The sequence below is a fragment of the Pleurodeles waltl genome, chromosome 12, assembly GCF_031143425.1.
Source record: "Pleurodeles waltl isolate 20211129_DDA chromosome 12, aPleWal1.hap1.20221129, whole genome shotgun sequence".
Taxonomy (NCBI): domain Eukaryota; kingdom Metazoa; phylum Chordata; class Amphibia; order Caudata; family Salamandridae; genus Pleurodeles; species Pleurodeles waltl.
Window position 1 is genome coordinate 122,927,426 of NC_090451.1, and position 18,026 is coordinate 122,945,451.

Genomic DNA, 18,026 nt, shown 5'->3' on the forward strand with positions numbered 1-18,026 from the left:
TTAGAAAACGGGGACCACATCACCCAAGTCTGTGTTGCACCCTCAGTCCCACCCTTACTCTTCAATTATCAAGGGGCTGCAGAGGATGTTCCCCCTGCGCTAAACTCTCAAGCAAAACCCCAAACTACCGCCATCACGTTTAACAGCGACTGCTCCTGTGCAGCTATCTGGCACTTCACAAGGAATAAAGCCGACCTAAACCTAACATACTCTTTTGCCCAGCGAGTGCCAAAATAATTACACTTGGAAATGTACTATACAGGTGTAACTGTTATTTGGACAGATTAAAAAATATGGGCAATCTACTTCAACATGGATGGTTTAAGGGGAAAATAAGGAGGAGCAGAGGAAGGGCCATGCAAACCTACAAAAAACCTACAGAAGTGTAAGGTAAGCAAGAACAATAAATAAGTCAAGTAAAATAAGTAAGGTAGGTATGTAAGGTAAGTAAGTTATGTAAGTAAATAAGTAAGGGAAGTAAAGTAAATAAGTAAAGTATAACTTTTGTAAAGCACGCAATAGCCAAGGCGTCTTAGTGCGAATTAGCTTTAGGGTGTCATAGTGTCCCTGGTGGGGCAAAAGCCCAGGGTCTTTTGTCTTTGGAGGTGTGGGAGTGCAGGAGGTCCAAGGTCCACGGTGGTGGTGGTGGAGAGGAGGAGCAGGGTACCTGGAGAGAGGTTTAGGGTCTCTGAGGGTGAATGTTCTCAGGAATGAGACCTGTGCAAGGTTCCTCGGTATGCAGGATGCATAAAGGTCGGGATGCAAGACCTCTAGAGGTACGTGGTTCCTGTAGGAAGGGAACTTGAGAATCCCTGGGGTGTGGAAGGTGCAGGGTCCCTGAGAGATGGACTTCCTCTGAAGCTGCTGAATGTGCAGGGTCCCTGTTGGTGACAGAGGTGTTGGGTGTCTATATATAAGAGAGGTACAGGGTCCATGAGGTGGGGAAGTGTGGTGTCTCTGAAGATAGGGGTTGAGGAGGTAAGCACGGGCGTGCGGGGTCCCTGGGATAGGAACTGTAGGGTCCCTGGAGGCAGAACTGGTGCATAATCCCCAGCCGTGGGGGAGTCATGCTTAGTCTCTGTGGATGGCTGGTGTGCAGGATGCCATACGGTAGGAGTGATGCCCTGTCCCTGTGGGTGAGAACTTGCAGCCTTTCTTTAAGTGGGGGAGAGGCAGGGTGCTGGGAGGCGAGTGGTGTCTCTAGAGGTGAGAAGGTGCAGTGTCTCTGGACTGGAGGTTGTAAGCGTCCAGGGACCTTTGAGATGAGACCTTCACCTTGAGGTATGCAGTGTCGGATCATCTATTGCTCAGTAAACGCTCACTTCTGGGTGTTTCATCATCGGACCAGAATCTGGGTATCGGCTTCACTCTGGCCACATCCGCATCACACACCATTCTCGCCTCAAGCCCCTGATTCCTGTCACCTATGTTTATCACAAATTGCCTTAACTTTTACAACCTCATAATTTAGCTTCTTCCGCTAGTAGCACCTGCACGTCAAACTGAAATTCTGTGAAAAAACCCCCCTCCACGGGTCTCCTCACTCCTAACCTTTACTTGACCACAATAAAGCGCTTCGTCAGGGTGCTAAACGCTATGTAAATGCAATTACAACAATACAATACACCTTGCTCTCCGTCTTGAAGCCATCAGATTATTTGGTGCTCCCAGTTACTGCCGATGTATTGAATGCAGTGCAAGAATGATTTGCATATCACAACACTGCGAGGTTTCGGGCTGGTTGCCGCAGGTGTTTCTCTATTTTGCTCTCTGCGGATGTTCCTTCTCTCCCCATCCCAGTATTCAAAGCCCTGCACCCAACATATGTCTTTCAAAGGCACTCTCTACTTTCACCCCCACACGTCCCGGTTTAAGCACGACTTGCATGTTCTTCTCTTTCTGTATTTCCATCCTCCTGTTTTGAAATGTGTGCCGTTCTGCATGGATATATGTTTACGGTAGTAAAACAACACGAATTAGGAGGCCATACATTAGTGGTAAAATGGCGTTAGAGCTTTTCCTAAAATGTAACCCTTGGCCCGTACGGGGATCGAACCCGCGACCTTGGCGTTATTAGCACCACGCTCTAACCAACTGAGCTAACCGGCCAATGCGTAACCCTCCAAAATGTTCACTTAAGTACGTGAGACACGGCTCAACACTTCCCTCTGTTCAGTAGTTTACAGTTGATAAGTATACATTCATAAGCTTAACTGTGCCAAGAAGTTCAATTGCCTTGTCTACTACTCAAAAGCAGCGTGGAAGTCTGCTAGGGTCACCACTAAACACCAAACAATGCTGCTACCAAACCTGCAAGGACACAGACATACTCACCCACATTCTCTCATCAAAAAGAGGATTCTTTTTTTGTTTACATTCTTGATGATTTAGCATCATGTCGATGTCTCCAAAAATGACATCATGTGACCTTTGCCCCGTTTAGCTCATCACTGGCAATATCATCACCGTCAATCAGGAGGGGACTGTCGCCTGACCTCCCAAAACATTTTCCAGGCTATAGTCACTACTAACGTACATGTCTGGAAGCAGTTAATCTGGTTTATTGTGAAAAGGCACTACATCATCCCACTGATAAACAAATGCTATTAGTGTAATAAGAGGCAAGTCACTTACCATCTAGACCTAAACATGGGCTCGATTCTTACTGCAAATGAAGGAACATTATAGTCCATCAAATGAAATACAAGAGATTTTTGTACAGTGTACACCCTCAACTCACATACTTGATGAAGTCTTTTGATGCGATAATGAAAAAAAGGGGTTCAGTGAAATAAAATATTTGCCTAAAATCACAATATTTGGTCAAGCCAGAAGCCATGACTGATCCAAAGATCTGTTTCACATGACATAATTCAGCCATTAAATGGATAGCTCTCCTTTTTAACAATAATGATTTATGCTTTCTTTTAATTCTTGACTTGTGAGGGAGAGCATGAATCAGACAAAAGCCATATGAATACCTGGCTCGTTTTGAGCTTGAGATTCCAAGAGGACCTTGAGCAGAGCCAGGCCTCTGGTTCGAAACTTCAGTGGCTCACCCAACCCCTGCAGACCACAGGCTTGCTTCCATCTAATTCTTCTGCACTCTGCAGAAGAGAGAAGAAATGTAATTTATATGCTATCCTTCCATGAAGCTCAGCAGTCTGGTCTGATATGGCAAGACGGTACTTACTGAACATTTGAAAGGGCTCAACTGGTGCTGAAATTGGAAAACATTTACTCCGGGAACCCATAACTTAGCAGTTATGGTCAGGCAAAGGAAAGGAGATAGTCACGAGGGGCGGAGTTTGAAAAGCAGAGTCTGACAGTCAACGTATACATCTACTAAAAAACTTCTGCTACAAAGAGACTGGAAACAAGGACATATGTGAAAGTATAGCTGTTCTGCATTACTTAATTGGTCACAGAGAGGCTGCATTTTAAAACATCTTGCAGGGTTAAGACGCATGCTATAGCAATCACTGTGTGCCCAGCAGTTCTAAGAGCATTATAATAGTAGTAAGATATCTTGCAATCTTGGGAGAATTCTTTGTTTTATCCAGTCAATGTTTTGACTCATAGAGTAGCATAGAAGGTTAATGTGGCTGCTTCCAAGCACATTATGTAACATGCAGATCACAGATTTTTTTTTATTTTTGTTACATTTAGATAGGTAAGTGGGCTACTGCTTTGGGCACTGAGGTAATTTTGGTACTTCCTGTTCAAACGTTGCAAGCCTTCTAATCTAGCACTGTGTTCTATTTACCAGGATTCACTTGAGTTTAAATCCTTATTGGGTTTTTACCCACAATATGTTATTCTAACATTGCAAAGAAGAGTTTCTTTGGGAAGTACTAAAGACTTATTAGTATAAACAACCACAATCACAGTGTTTCTCCTGACTGTCACTCTTAACATAAAATGTCTACAAGTATTGGTGATATGTGATTCCTAAACCTCATAAGCAATAACCCTCACTGCTTTAGCCTGTACAATGAATTATACAGCTGTATAATTTATGCAGGGCCGGCTTTAGGGCGGTGCGGCCGCACCACATGCTGACCTGGATTGGGGGCGCTGACCTCAAGGGGCACTGTGTTTAGCAATGACTTATGAAACTTGTCATTTAAAACCACCTTCTGAAAAGTTCCTTGTGTTAGGGTCTCAAGGCGCTGGGGTGGGGGAGCTACTGGTCATTTAAACAATGTCTTGAGGCGTTTTCTGAACGTCAAGAGGTCTTCAGTCTGGCGAAGATGGAGTGGTAGGGAGTTCCAGGTCTTGGCGGCTAGGTAAGAGAAGGATGTTCCTCCGGCGGTGGTGCGGAGGATGCGGGGGACGGAGGCGAGGACGAGGCTGGCGGAACGAAGATTGCGGGTGGGAGTGTGGAAGGTGAGTCTGTCATTTAGGTAGGCTGGACCTGTGTCGTGGAGGGCCTTGTGTGCGTGGATGAGGAGCATGAAGGTGATCCTTTTCGATTTTGTTAGCCAGTGTAGATCTCTGAGGTGGGGGGAGATGTGGTTGCGGCGTGGGACGTCAAGAATGAGGCGGACAGATGCGTTCTGGATTCTTTGCAGCTTTGTTTGGACTTTGGTTGTTGTTCCTGCATATGGGGCTGCTAACCAGGGCGTGGGTGACGGTTTCCCTGGTTTCGACGGGGATCCACATGAAGATCTTGCAGAGCATGCGGAGAGTGTTGTAGCAGGCAGAGGAGATGGCGTTGACCTGCTGAGTCATGCTGAGTGTGGGGTCCAAGATGAATCCCAGGTTGCGTGCGTCTGTGAGGGTGCGGATCCTAGGGAGGTGGGCCACCAGGAGTCGTTCCATGCTGAGGGGTTGGTGCCAAAGGTGAGGATTTCTGTTTTGTCTGTGTTTAACTTGAGGCGGCTTGATTCCATCCAGCTGGCGATGGTGTGAAGTCCGTTGTGGAGGTTGTTCTTTGCAGTTGTAGGGTCTTTTGTGAGGGAGAGGATGAGCTGAGTGTCGTCTGCGTAGAAAACCATGCTGATGTGGTGGATTTGTGCGATGTTGGCGAGGGGGGCCATGTAAACATTGAAGAGCGTGGGGCTGAGCGATGATCCTTGGGGGACGCCACAGATGATTCTGGAGGCTTCTGACAGGAACGGTGGGAGCCGGACTCTCTGGGTTCTGCCTGCGAGAAATGACGAGATCCGGTCGAGTGCCTTGTCGTGGATTCCAGTGTTGTGGAGGCGTGTGCGGAGAGTATGATGGCATACCGTGTCGAAGGCTGCGGACAGGTCCAGGAGGATGAGTGCTGCTGTTTCTCCTTCGTCGAGCATGGTCCTGATGTCGTCTGTGGCAGCAATAAGTGTGGTCTCTGTGCTGTGGGTTTTGCGGAATCCGGATTGGGAGGTGTTGAGCACCTTGCTGTCTTCCAAGAACCGGGATAGTTGGCTGTTCACGTTTTTTTTTCGATGACCTTGGCTGGGAAGGGGAAGAGGGAGATTGGCCGGTAGTTCTTGGGGTCGTCTGGGTCTGCCTTTGGTTTCTTCAGCAGGACGTTGACTTCTGCGTGCTCCTATCTTTCTGGGAAGGTGGCTGACTCGAAGGAGCTGTTGATGGTGTTGCAGAGGTGGGGAGCAATGATGATGTTTGCTTTATTGAAGATGTTGTGTGGGCAGGGGTCCGATGGTGATACGGAGTGGATGGAGGCCATGGTGTTGGTGGTGTCTTCTATGTTGACGGGGGTCCAGGTGTGGAGGAGGTGGGTGTTGCTTTGGGCGTGGGGTCCGTGGGTGTTTGTAGTCAGCTGGTGGGTCTGGGGGTTGAAGCTGTTGTGGATTTCTTCTATCTTTCAACGGAAGTGGGTTGCAAGTGAGTTGCAGAACTCCTGTGATGGCGGGGGTTCGTTGGAGCAGGTTCTGGGAGTGGAGAGCTCTTTGATGATGCCGAAGAGCTCTTTACTGTTGTGAGCGTTGGTGTCAATGCGGTTTTTGAAGTGGGACATTTTAGTGATGCGGACCAGTTGGTGGTGTTTGCGTATGGCATCTTTGAAAGCAATGTGGTTGGAGTTGGTAGGTTCAAGGTGCCAGGTTTTTTCCATTCTGCGACATAGCCGTTTGGATTCCTGTATGGCTGGGGTGAACCAGCTGTCCTTGATTCTGTGGAGGGTGTTTGGGGGTTCTTTGAGCGGTACGAGGGTGTTGCCGCAGTGTTCTATCCAGCGATGCAGGTTGGTGGTGGCTGTGTTGAGGTCCTGGGTCCCAGGGGGTGGGGCCCGGGCGAGGGTGGAAATCAGCTGATCCGTTGATATTTTGCTCCATTTGCTTCGGGGGGGTTGTGTGCGGTGGTTGTGAGTGACTTGCCATAAAGTAGCATAGAGGGTTAATATGCCTGCTGCAAAGAACAGAAATATATTTTATGTGGATAGCTTAGAGTGATAGTAACGCCAGCCTTTACCAGCACATTAAAACAAATGAATGCATGTAAAAGGGGGCTACGGAGAGATGAGAGTCACATTTGTGGGTGCTAGTGAGTGAATCCGAGGAGATGGTCATGGGGGGGGATGCCAAAAAGGACTGCCGCACAGGGCACCACCAGCGATAAACCGACTCTGAATTTATTGTGCATGTGTGCTTGATGTAAACTGCTTTGTCAGCATACACTGGGACAAATAGTGCTATAAAAGAATAAAAATTAAAAAAAATTCCATTTATATCAATATTTGCGTAATTAGTCATACAGGCGGTTAAATCTTGCATTTTTACAGTGCAAGCAGATCTCTTACATTTGGAGCTCAAAAAAGTTAAAAACTTGCTTCTAAATCCTAGCTTCTCTTAGGTACTTGCGAAGAGATAACATGGTGTGTCCCGTTGTTTTCTTCCATTGCTTCGGTGCCTAGGTGTTCAACTCCATTAACTTCCATCCAGTATTAAACTCAAACAAAAAGAGGGCTAATAGCGCTTTTAGTCGGCCTTTGTTTAAGCCTTGCTGAAGGAGTTAATAAGAAAGCCCACTTACAAGCTGCTGCACTGAACGTTTTCAAACGCTTAGAAAACGGGGACCACATCACCCAAGTCTGTGTTGCACCCTCAGTCCCACCCTTACTCTTCAATTATCAAGGGGCTGCAGAGGATGTTCCCCCTGCGCTAAACTCTCAAGCAAAACCCCAAACTACCGCCATCACGTTTAACAGCGACTGCTCCTGTGCAGCTATCTGGCACTTCACAAGGAATAAAGCCGACCTAAACCTAACATACTCTTTTGCCCAGCGAGTGCCAAAATAATTACACTTGGAAATGTACTATACAGGTGTAACTGTTATTTGGACAGATTAAAAAATATGGGCAATCTACTTCAACATGGATGGTTTAAGGGGAAAATAAGGAGGAGCAGAGGAAGGGCCATGCAAACCTACAAAAAACCTACAGAAGTGTAAGGTAAGCAAGAACAATAAATAAGTCAAGTAAAATAAGTAAGGTAGGTATGTAAGGTAAGTAAGTTATGTAAGTAAATAAGTAAGGGAAGTAAAGTAAATAAGTAAAGTATAACTTTTGTAAAGCACGCAATAGCCAAGGCGTCTTAGTGCGAATTAGCTTTAGGGTGTCATAGTGTCCCTGGTGGGGCAAAAGCCCAGGGTCTTTTGTCTTTGGAGGTGTGGGAGTGCAGGAGGTCCAAGGTCCACGGTGGTGGTGGTGGAGAGGAGGAGCAGGGTACCTGGAGAGAGGTTTAGGGTCTCTGAGGGTGAATGTTCTCAGGAATGAGACCTGTGCAAGGTTCCTCGGTATGCAGGATGCATAAAGGTCGGGATGCAAGACCTCTAGAGGTACGTGGTTCCTGTAGGAAGGGAACTTGAGAATCCCTGGGGTGTGGAAGGTGCAGGGTCCCTGAGAGATGGACTTCCTCTGAAGCTGCTGAATGTGCAGGGTCCCTGTTGGTGACAGAGGTGTTGGGTGTCTATATATAAGAGAGGTACAGGGTCCATGAGGTGGGGAAGTGTAGTGTCTCTGAAGATAGGGGTTGAGGAGGTAAGCACGGGCGTGCGGGGTCCCTGGGATAGGAACTGTAGGGTCCCTGGAGGCAGAACTGGTGCATAATCCCTATCCGTGGGGGAGTCATGCTTAGTCTATGTGGATGGCTGGTGTGCAGGATGCCATACGGTAGGAGTGATGCCCTGTCCCTGTGGGTGAGAACTTGCAGCCTTTCTTTAAGTGGGGGAGAGGCAGGGTGCTGGGAGGCGAGTGGTGTCTCTAGAGGTGAGAAGGTGCAGTGTCTCTGGACTGGAGGTTGTAAGCGTCCAGGGACCTTTGAGATGAGACTTCACCTTGAGGTATGCAGTGTCGGATCATCTATTGCTCAGTAAACGCTCACTTCTGGGTGTTTCATCATCGGACCAGAATCTGGGTATCGGCTTCACTCTGGCCACATCCGCATCACACACCATTCTCGCCTCAAGCCCCTGATTCCTGTCACCTACGTTTATCACAAATTGCCTTAACTTTTACAACCTCATAATTTAGCTTCTTCCGCTAGTAGCACCTGCACGTCAAACTGAAATTCTGTGAAACAACCCCCCTCCACGGGTCTCCTCACTCCTAACCTTTACTTGACCACAATAAAGCGCTTCGTCAGGGTGCTAAACGCTATGTAAATGCAATTACAACAATACAATACACCTTGCTCTCCGTCTTGAAGCCATCAGATTATTTGGTGCTCCCAGTTACTGCCGTTGTATTGAATGCAGTGCAAGAATGATTTGCATATCACAACACTGCGAGGTTTCGGGCTGGTTGCCGCAGGTGTTTCTCTATTTTGCTCTCTGCGGATGTTCCTTCTCTCCCCATCCCAGTATTCAAAGCCCTGCACCCAACATATGTCTTTCAAAGGCACTCTCTACTTTCACCCCCTCACGTCCCGGTTTAAGCACGACTTGCATGTTCTTCTCTTTCTGTATTTCCATCCTCCTGTTTTGAAATGTGTGCCGTTCTGCATGGATATATGTTTACGGTAGTAAAACAACACGAATTAGGAGGCCATACATTAGTGGTAAAATGGCGTTAGAGCTTTTCCTAAAATGAAACCCTTGGCCCGTACGGGGATCGAACCCGCGACCTTGGCGTTATTAGCACCACGCTCTAACCAACTGAGCTAACCGGCCAATGCGTGACCCCACAAAATGTTCACTTAAGTACGTGAGACACGGCTCAACAGTTCCCCCTGTTCAGTAGTTTACAGTTGAAAAGTATACATTCATAAGCTTAACTGTGCCAAGAAGTTCAATTGCCTTGTCTACTACTCAAAAGCAGCGTGGAAGTCTGCTAGGGTCACCACTAAACACCAAACAATGCTGCTACCAAACCTGCAAGGACACAGACATACTCACCCACATTCTCTCATCAAAAAGAGGATTCTTTTTTTGTTTACATTCTTGATGATTTAGCATCATGTCGATGTCTCCAAAAATGACATCATGTGACCTTTGCCCCGTTTAGCTCATCACTGGCAATATCATCACCGTCATTCAGGAGGGGACTGTCGCCTGACCTCCCAAAACATTTTCCAGGCTATAGTCACTACTAATGTACATGTCTGCAAACAGTTAATCTGGTTTATTGTGAAAAGGCACTACATCATCCCACTGATAAACAAATGCTATTAGTGTACTAAGAGGCAAGTCACTTACCATCTAGACCTAAACATGGGCTCGATTCTTACTGCAAATGAAGGAACATTATAGTCCATCAAATGAAATACAAGAGATTTTTGTACAGTGTACACCCTCAACTCACATACTTGATGAAGTCTTTTGATGCGATAATGAAAAAAAGGGGTTCAGTGAAATAAAATATTTGCCTAAAATCACAATATTTGGTCAAGCCAGAAGCCATGACTGATCCCAAGATCTGTTTCACATGACATAATTCAGCCATTAAATGGATAGCTCTCCTTTTTAACAATAATGATTTATGCTTTCTTTTAATTCTTGACTTGTGAGGGAGAGCATGAATCAGACAAAAGCCATATGAATACCTGGCTCGTTTTGAGCTTGAGATTCCAAGAGGACCTTGAGCAGAGCCAGGCCTCTGGTTCGAAACTTCAGTGGCTCACCCAACCCCTGCAGACCACAGGCTTGCTTCCATCTAATTCTTCTGCACTCTGCAGAAGAGAGAAGAAATGTAATTTATATGCTATCCTTCCATGAAGCTCAGCAGTCTGGTCTGATATGGCAAGACGGTACTTACTGAACATTTGAAAGGGCTCAACTGGTGCTGAAATTGGAAAACATTTACTCCGGGAACCCATAACTTAGCAGTTATGGTCAGGCAAAGGAAAGGAGATAGTCACGAGGGGCGGAGTTTGAAAAGCAGAGTCTGACAGTCAACGTATACATCTACTAAAAAACTTCTGCTACAAAGAGACTGGAAACAAGGACATATGTGAAAGTATAGCTGTTCTGCATTACTTAATTGGTCACAGAGAGGCTGCATTTTAAAACATCTTGCAGGGTTAAGACGCATGCTATAGCAATCACTGTGTGCCCAGCAGTTCTGAGAGCATTATAATAGTAGTAAGATATCTTGCAATCTTGGGAGAATTCTTTGTTTTATCCAGTCAATGTTTTGACTCATAGAGTAGCATAGAAGGTTAATGTGGCTGCTTCCAAGCACATTATGTAACATGCAGATCACAGATTTTTTTTTATTTTTGTTACATTTAGATAGGTAAGTGGGCTACTGCTTTGAGCACTGAGGTAATTTTGGTACTTCCTGTTCAAACGTTGCAAGCCTTCTAATCTAGCACTGTGTTCTATTTACCAGGATTGACTTGAGTTTAAATCCTTATTGGGTTTTTACCCACAATATGTTATTCTAACATTGCAAAGAAGAGTTTCTTTGGGAAGTACTAAAGACTTATTAGTATAAACAACCACAATCACAGTGTTTCTCCTGACTGTCACTCTTAACATAAAATGTCTACAAGTATTGGTGATATGTGATTCCTAAACCTCATAAGCAATAACCCTCACTGCTTTAGCCTGTACAATGCATTATACAGCTGTATAATTTATGCAGGGCCGGCTTTAGGGCGGTGCGGCCGCACCACATGCTGACCTGGATTGGGGGCGCTGACCTCAAGGGGCACTGTGTTTAGCAATGACTTATGAAACTTGTCATTTAAAACCACCTTCTGAAAAGTTCCTTGTGTTAGGGTCTCAAGGCGCTGGGGTGGGGGAGCTACTGGTCATTTAAACAATGTGTTGAGGCGTTTTCTGAACGTCAAGAGGTCTTCAGTCTGGCGAAGATGGAGTGGTAGGGAGTTCCAGGTCTTGGCGGCTAGGTAAGAGAAGGATGTTCCTCCGGCGGTGGTGCGGAGGATGCGGGGGACGGAGGCGAGGACGAGGCTGGCGGAACGAAGATTGCGGGTGGGAGTGTGGAAGGTGAGTCTGTCATTTGGGTAGGCTGGACCTGTGTCGTGGAGGGCCTTGTGTGCGTGGATGAGGAGCATGAAGGTGATCCTTTTCGATTTTGTTAGCCAGTGTAGATCTCTGAGGTGGGGGGAGATGTGGTTGCGGCGTGGGACGTCAAGAATGAGGCGGGCAGATGCGTTCTGGATTCTTTGCAGCTTTGTTTGGAGTTTGGTTGTTGTTCCTGCATATGGGGCATTTCCATAGTCCAACCGGCTGCTAACCAGGGCGTGGGTGACGGTTTTCCTGGTTTTGACGGGGATCCACATGAAGATCTTGCAGAGCATGCGGAGAGTGTTGTAGCAGGCAGAGGAGATGGCGTTGACCTGCTGAGTCATGCTGAGTGTGGGGTCCAAGATGAATCCCAGGTTGCGTGCGTGTGTGAGGGTGCGAATCCTAGGGAGGTGGGCCACCAGGAGTCGTTCCATGCTGAGGGGTTGGTGCCAAAGGTGAGGATTTCTGTTTTGTCTGTGTTTAACTTGAGGCGGCTTGATTCCATCCAGCTGGCGATGGTGTGAAGTCCGTTGTGGAGGTTGTTCTTTGCAGTTGTAGGGTCTTTTGTGAGGGAGAGGATGAGCTGAGTGTCGTCTGCGTAGAAAACCATGCTGATGTGGTGGATTTGTGCGATGTTGGCGAGGGGGGCCATGTAAACATTGAAGAGCGTGGGGCTGAGCGATGATCCTTGGGGGACGCCACAGATGATTCTGGAGGCTTCTGACAGGAACGGTGGGAGCCGGACTCTCTGGGTTCTGCCTGCGAGAAATGACGAGATCCGGTCGAGTGCCTTGTCGTGGATTCCAGTGTTGTGGAGGCGTGTGCGGAGAGTATGATGGCATACCGTGTCGAAGGCTGCGGAGAGGTCCAGGAGGATGAGTGCTGCTGTTTCTCCTTCGTCGAGCATGGTCCTGATGTCGTCTGTGGCAGCAATAAGTGTGGTCTCTGTGCTGTGGGTTTTGCGGAATCCGGATTGGGAGGTGTTGAGCACCTTGCTGTCTTCCAAGAACCGGGATAGTTGGCTGTTCACGTTTTTTTTTCGATGACCTTGGCTGGGAAGGGGAAGAGGGAGATCGGCCGGTAGTTCTTGGGGTCGTCTGGGTCTGCCTTTGGTTTCTTCAGCAGGACGTTGACTTCTGCGTGCTCCTATCTTTCTGGGAAGGTGGCTGACTCGAAGGAGCTGTTGATGGTGTTGCAGAGGTGGGGAGCAATGATGATGTTTGCTTTATTGAAGATATTGTGTGGGCAGGGGTCCGATGGTGATACGGAGTGGATGGAGGCCATGGTGTTGGCGGTGTCTTCTATGTTGACGGGGGTCCAGGTGTCTAGGAGGTGGGTGTTGCTTTGGGCGTGGGGTCCGTGGGTGTTTGTAGTCAGCTGGTGGGTCTGGGGGTTGAAGCTGTTGTGGATTTCTTCTATCTTTCAACGGAAGTGGGTTGCAAGTGAGTTGCAGAACTCCTGTGATGGCGGGGGTTCGTTGGAGCAGGTTCTGGGAGTGGAGAGCTCTTTGATGATGCCGAAGAGCTCTTTACTGTTGTGAGCGTTGGTGTCAATGCGGTTTTTGAAATGGGACCTTTTAGTGATGCGGACCAGTTGGTGGTGTTTGCGTATGGCATCTTTGAAAGCAATGTGGTTGGAGTTGGTAGGTTCAAGGTGCCAGGTTTTTTCCATTCTGCGACATAGCCGTTTGGATTCCTGTATGGCTGGGGTGAACCAGCTGTCCTTGATTCTGTGGAGGGTGTTTGGGGGTTCTTTGAGCGGTACGAGGGTGTTGCCGCAGTGTTCTATCCAGCGATGCAGGTTGGTGGTGGCTGTGTTGAGGTCCTGGGTCCCAGGGGGTGGGGCCCGGGCGAGGGTGGAAATCAGCTGATCCGTTGATATTTTGCTCCATTTGCTTCGGGGGGGTTGTGTGCGGTGGTTGTGAGTGACTTGCCATAAAGTAGCATAGAGGGTTAATATGCCTGCTGCAAAGAACAGAAATATATTTTATGTGGATAGCTTAGAGTGATAGTAACGCCAGCCTTTACCAGCACATTAAAACAAATGAATGCATGTAAAAGGGGGCTACGGAGAGATGAGAGTCACATTTGTGGGTGCTAGTGAGTGAATCCGAGGAGATGGTCATGGGGGGGGATGCCAAAAAGGACTGCCGCACAGGGCACCACCAGCGATAAACCGACTCTGAATTTATTGTGCATGTGTGCTTGATGTAAACTGCTTTGTCAGCATACACTGGGACAAATAGTGCTATAAAAGAATACAAATTAAAAAAAATGCCATTTATATCAATATTTGCGTAATTAGTCATACAGGCGGTTAAATCTTGCATTTTTACAGCGCTAGCAGATCTCTTACATTTGGAGCTCAAAAAAGTTACAAACTTGCTTCTAAATCCTAGCTTCTCTTAGGTACTTGCGAAGAGATAACATGGTGTGTCCCGTTGTTTTCTTCCATTGCTTCGGTGCCTAGGTGTTCAACTCCATTAACTTCCATCCAGTATTAAACTCAAACAAAAAGAGGGCTAATAGCGCTTTTAGTCGGCCTTTGTTTAAGCCTTGCTGAAGGAGTTAATAAGAAAGCCCACTTACAAGCTGCTGCACTGAACGTTTTCAAACGCTTAGAAAACGGGGACCACATCACCCAAGTCTGTGTTGCACCCTCAGTCCCACCCTTACTCTTCAATTATCAAGGGGCTGCAGAGGATGTTCCCCCTGCGCTAAACTCTCAAGCAAAACCCCAAACTACCGCCATCACGTTTAACAGCGACTGCTCCTGTGCAGCTATCTGGCACTTCACAAGGAATAAAGCCGACCTAAACCTAACATACTCTTTTGCCCAGCGAGTGCCAAAATAATTACACTTGGAAATGTACTATACAGGTGTAACTGTTATTTGGACAGATTAAAAAATATGGGCAATCTACTTCAACATGGATGGTTTAAGGGGAAAATAAGGAGGAGCAGAGGAAGGGCCATGCAAACCTACAAAAAACCTACAGAAGTGTAAGGTAAGCAAGAACAATAAATAAGTCAAGTAAAATAAGTAAGGTAGGTATGTAAGGTAAGTAAGTTATGTAAGTAAATAAGTAAGGGAAGTAAAGTAAATAAGTAAAGTATAACTTTTGTAAAGCACGCAATAGCCAAGGCGTCTTAGTGCGAATTAGCTTTAGGGTGTCATAGTGTCCCTGGTGGGGCAAAAGCCCAGGGTCTTTTGTCTTTGGAGGTGTGGGAGTGCAGGAGGTCCAAGGTCCACGGTGGTGGTGGTGGAGAGGAGGAGCAGGGTACCTGGAGAGAGGTTTAGGGTCTCTGAGGGTGAATGTTCTCAGGAATGAGACCTGTGCAAGGTTCCTCGGTATGCAGGATGCATAAAGGTCGGGATGCAAGACCTCTAGAGGTACGTGGTTCCTGTAGGAAGGGAACTTGAGAATCCCTGGGGTGTGGAAGGTGCAGGGTCCCTGAGAGATGGACTTCCTCTGAAGCTGCTGAATGTGCAGGGTCCCTGTTGGTGACAGAGGTGTTGGGTGTCTATATATAAGAGAGGTACAGGGTCCATGAGGTGGGGAAGTGTAGTGTCTCTGAAGATAGGGGTTGAGGAGGTAAGCACGGGCGTGCGGGGTCCCTGGGATAGGAACTGTAGGGTCCCTGGAGGCAGAACTGGTGCATAATCCCTATCCGTGGGGGAGTCATGCTTAGTCTATGTGGATGGCTGGTGTGCAGGATGCCATACGGTAGGAGTGATGCCCTGTCCCTGTGGGTGAGAACTTGCAGCCTTTCTTTAAGTGGGGGAGAGGCAGGGTGCTGGGAGGCGAGTGGTGTCTCTAGAGGTGAGAAGGTGCAGTGTCTCTGGACTGGAGGTTGTAAGCGTCCAGGGACCTTTGAGATGAGACTTCACCTTGAGGTATGCAGTGTCGGATCATCTATTGCTCAGTAAACGCTCACTTCTGGGTGTTTCATCATCGGACCAGAATCTGGGTATCGGCTTCACTCTGGCCACATCCGCATCACACACCATTCTCGCCTCAAGCCCCTGATTCCTGTCACCTACGTTTATCACAAATTGCCTTAACTTTTACAACCTCATAATTTAGCTTCTTCCGCTAGTAGCACCTGCACGTCAAACTGAAATTCTGTGAAACAACCCCCCTCCACGGGTCTCCTCACTCCTAACCTTTACTTGACCACAATAAAGCGCTTCGTCAGGGTGCTAAACGCTATGTAAATGCAATTACAACAATACAATACACCTTGCTCTCCGTCTTGAAGCCATCAGATTATTTGGTGCTCCCAGTTACTGCCGTTGTATTGAATGCAGTGCAAGAATGATTTGCATATCACAACACTGCGAGGTTTCGGGCTGGTTGCCGCAGGTGTTTCTCTATTTTGCTCTCTGCGGATGTTCCTTCTCTCCCCATCCCAGTATTCAAAGCCCTGCACCCAACATATGTCTTTCAAAGGCACTCTCTACTTTCACCCCCTCACGTCCCGGTTTAAGCACGACTTGCATGTTCTTCTCTTTCTGTATTTCCATCCTCCTGTTTTGAAATGTGTGCCGTTCTGCATGGATATATGTTTACGGTAGTAAAACAACACGAATTAGGAGGCCATACATTAGTGGTAAAATGGCGTTAGAGCTTTTCCTAAAATGTAACCCTTGGCCCGTACGGGGATCGAACCCGCGACCTTGGCGTTATTAGCACCACGCTCTAACCAACTGAGCTAACCGGCCAATGCGTGACCCCACAAAATGTTCACTTAAGTACGTGAGACACGGCTCAACAGTTCCCCCTGTTCAGTAGTTTACAGTTGAAAAGTATACATTCATAAGCTTAACTGTGCCAAGAAGTTCAATTGCCTTGTCTACTACTCAAAAGCAGCGTGGAAGTCTGCTAGGGTCACCACTAAACACCAAACAATGCTGCTACCAAACCTGCAAGGACACAGACATACTCACCCACATTCTCTCATCAAAAAGAGGATTCTTTTTTTGTTTACATTCTTGATGATTTAGCATCATGTCGATGTCTCCAAAAATGACATCATGTGACCTTTGCCCCGTTTAGCTCATCACTGGCAATATCATCACCGTCATTCAGGAGGGGACTGTCGCCTGACCTCCCAATACATTTTCCAGGCTATAGTCACTACTAATGTACATGTCTGCAAACAGTTAATCTGGTTTATTGTGAAAAGGCACTACATCATCCCACTGATAAACAAATGCTATTAGTGTACTAAGAGGCAAGTCACTTACCATCTAGACCTAAACATGGGCTCGATTCTTACTGCAAATGAAGGAACATTATAGTCCATCAAATGAAATACAAGAGATTTTTGTACAGTGTACACCCTCAACTCACATACTTGATGAAGTCTTTTGATGCGATAATGAAAAAAAGGGGTTCAGTGAAATAAAATATTTGCCTAAAATCACAATATTTGGTCAAGCCAGAAGCCATGACTGATCCCAAGATCTGTTTCACATGACATAATTCAGCCATTAAATGGATAGCTCTCCTTTTTAACAATAATGATTTATGCTTTCTTTTAATTCTTGACTTGTGAGGGAGAGCATGAATCAGACAAAAGCCATATGAATACCTGGCTCGTTTTGAGCTTGAGATTCCAAGAGGACCTTGAGCAGAGCCAGGCCTCTGGTTCGAAACTTCAGTGGCTCACCCAACCCCTGCAGACCACAGGCTTGCTTCCATCTAATTCTTCTGCACTCTGCAGAAGAGAGAAGAAATGTAATTTATATGCTATCCTTCCATGAAGCTCAGCAGTCTGGTCTGATATGGCAAGACGGTACTTACTGAACATTTGAAAGGGCTCAACTGGTGCTGAAATTGGAAAACATTTACTCCGGGAACCCATAACTTAGCAGTTATGGTCAGGCAAAGGAAAGGAGATAGTCACGAGGGGCGGAGTTTGAAAAGCAGAGTCTGACAGTCAACGTATACATCTACTAAAAAACTTCTGCTACAAAGAGACTGGAAACAAGGACATATGTGAAAGTATAGCTGTTCTGCATTACTTAATTGGTCACAGAGAGGCTGCATTTTAAAACATCTTGCAGGGTTAAGACGCATGCTATAGCAATCACTGTGTGCCCAGCAGTTCTGAGAGCATTATAATAGTAGTAAGATATCTTGCAATCTTGGGAGAATTCTTTGTTTTATCCAGTCAATGTTTTGACTCATAGAGTAGCATAGAAGGTTAATGTGGCTGCTTCCAAGCACATTATGTAACATGCAGATCACAGATTTTTTTTTATTTTTGTTACATTTAGATAGGTAAGTGGGCTACTGCTTTGAGCACTGAGGTAATTTTGGTACTTCCTGTTCAAACGTTGCAAGCCTTCTAATCTAGCACTGTGTTCTATTTACCAGGATTGACTTGAGTTTAAATCCTTATTGGGTTTTTACCCACAATATGTTATTCTAACATTGCAAAGAAGAGTTTCTTTGGGAAGTACTAAAGACTTATTAGTATAAACAACCACAATCACAGTGTTTCTCCTGACTGTCACTCTTAACATAAAATGTCTACAAGTATTGGTGATATGTGATTCCTAAACCTCATAAGCAATAACCCTCACTGCTTTAGCCTGTACA

General features: G+C 46.5%; 3 non-coding genes across 3 annotated transcripts; all 3 read right to left on the reverse strand.

Annotated features, from left to right (window-relative positions):
* Positions 1-2,035: 2,035 nt before the first annotated feature.
* TRNAI-AAU (transfer RNA isoleucine (anticodon AAU)) lies at positions 2,036-2,109 on the reverse strand. The gene has a single exon. It is a non-coding gene; the product is annotated as a tRNA-Ile (tRNA).
* Positions 2,110-9,041: 6,932 nt separating this feature from the next.
* On the reverse strand, positions 9,042-9,115 carry TRNAI-AAU (transfer RNA isoleucine (anticodon AAU)). Its single transcript has one exon. It is a non-coding gene; the product is annotated as a tRNA-Ile (tRNA).
* Positions 9,116-16,067: 6,952 nt separating this feature from the next.
* On the reverse strand, positions 16,068-16,141 carry TRNAI-AAU (transfer RNA isoleucine (anticodon AAU)). Its single transcript has one exon. It is a non-coding gene; the product is annotated as a tRNA-Ile (tRNA).
* Positions 16,142-18,026: the final 1,885 nt, after the last annotated feature.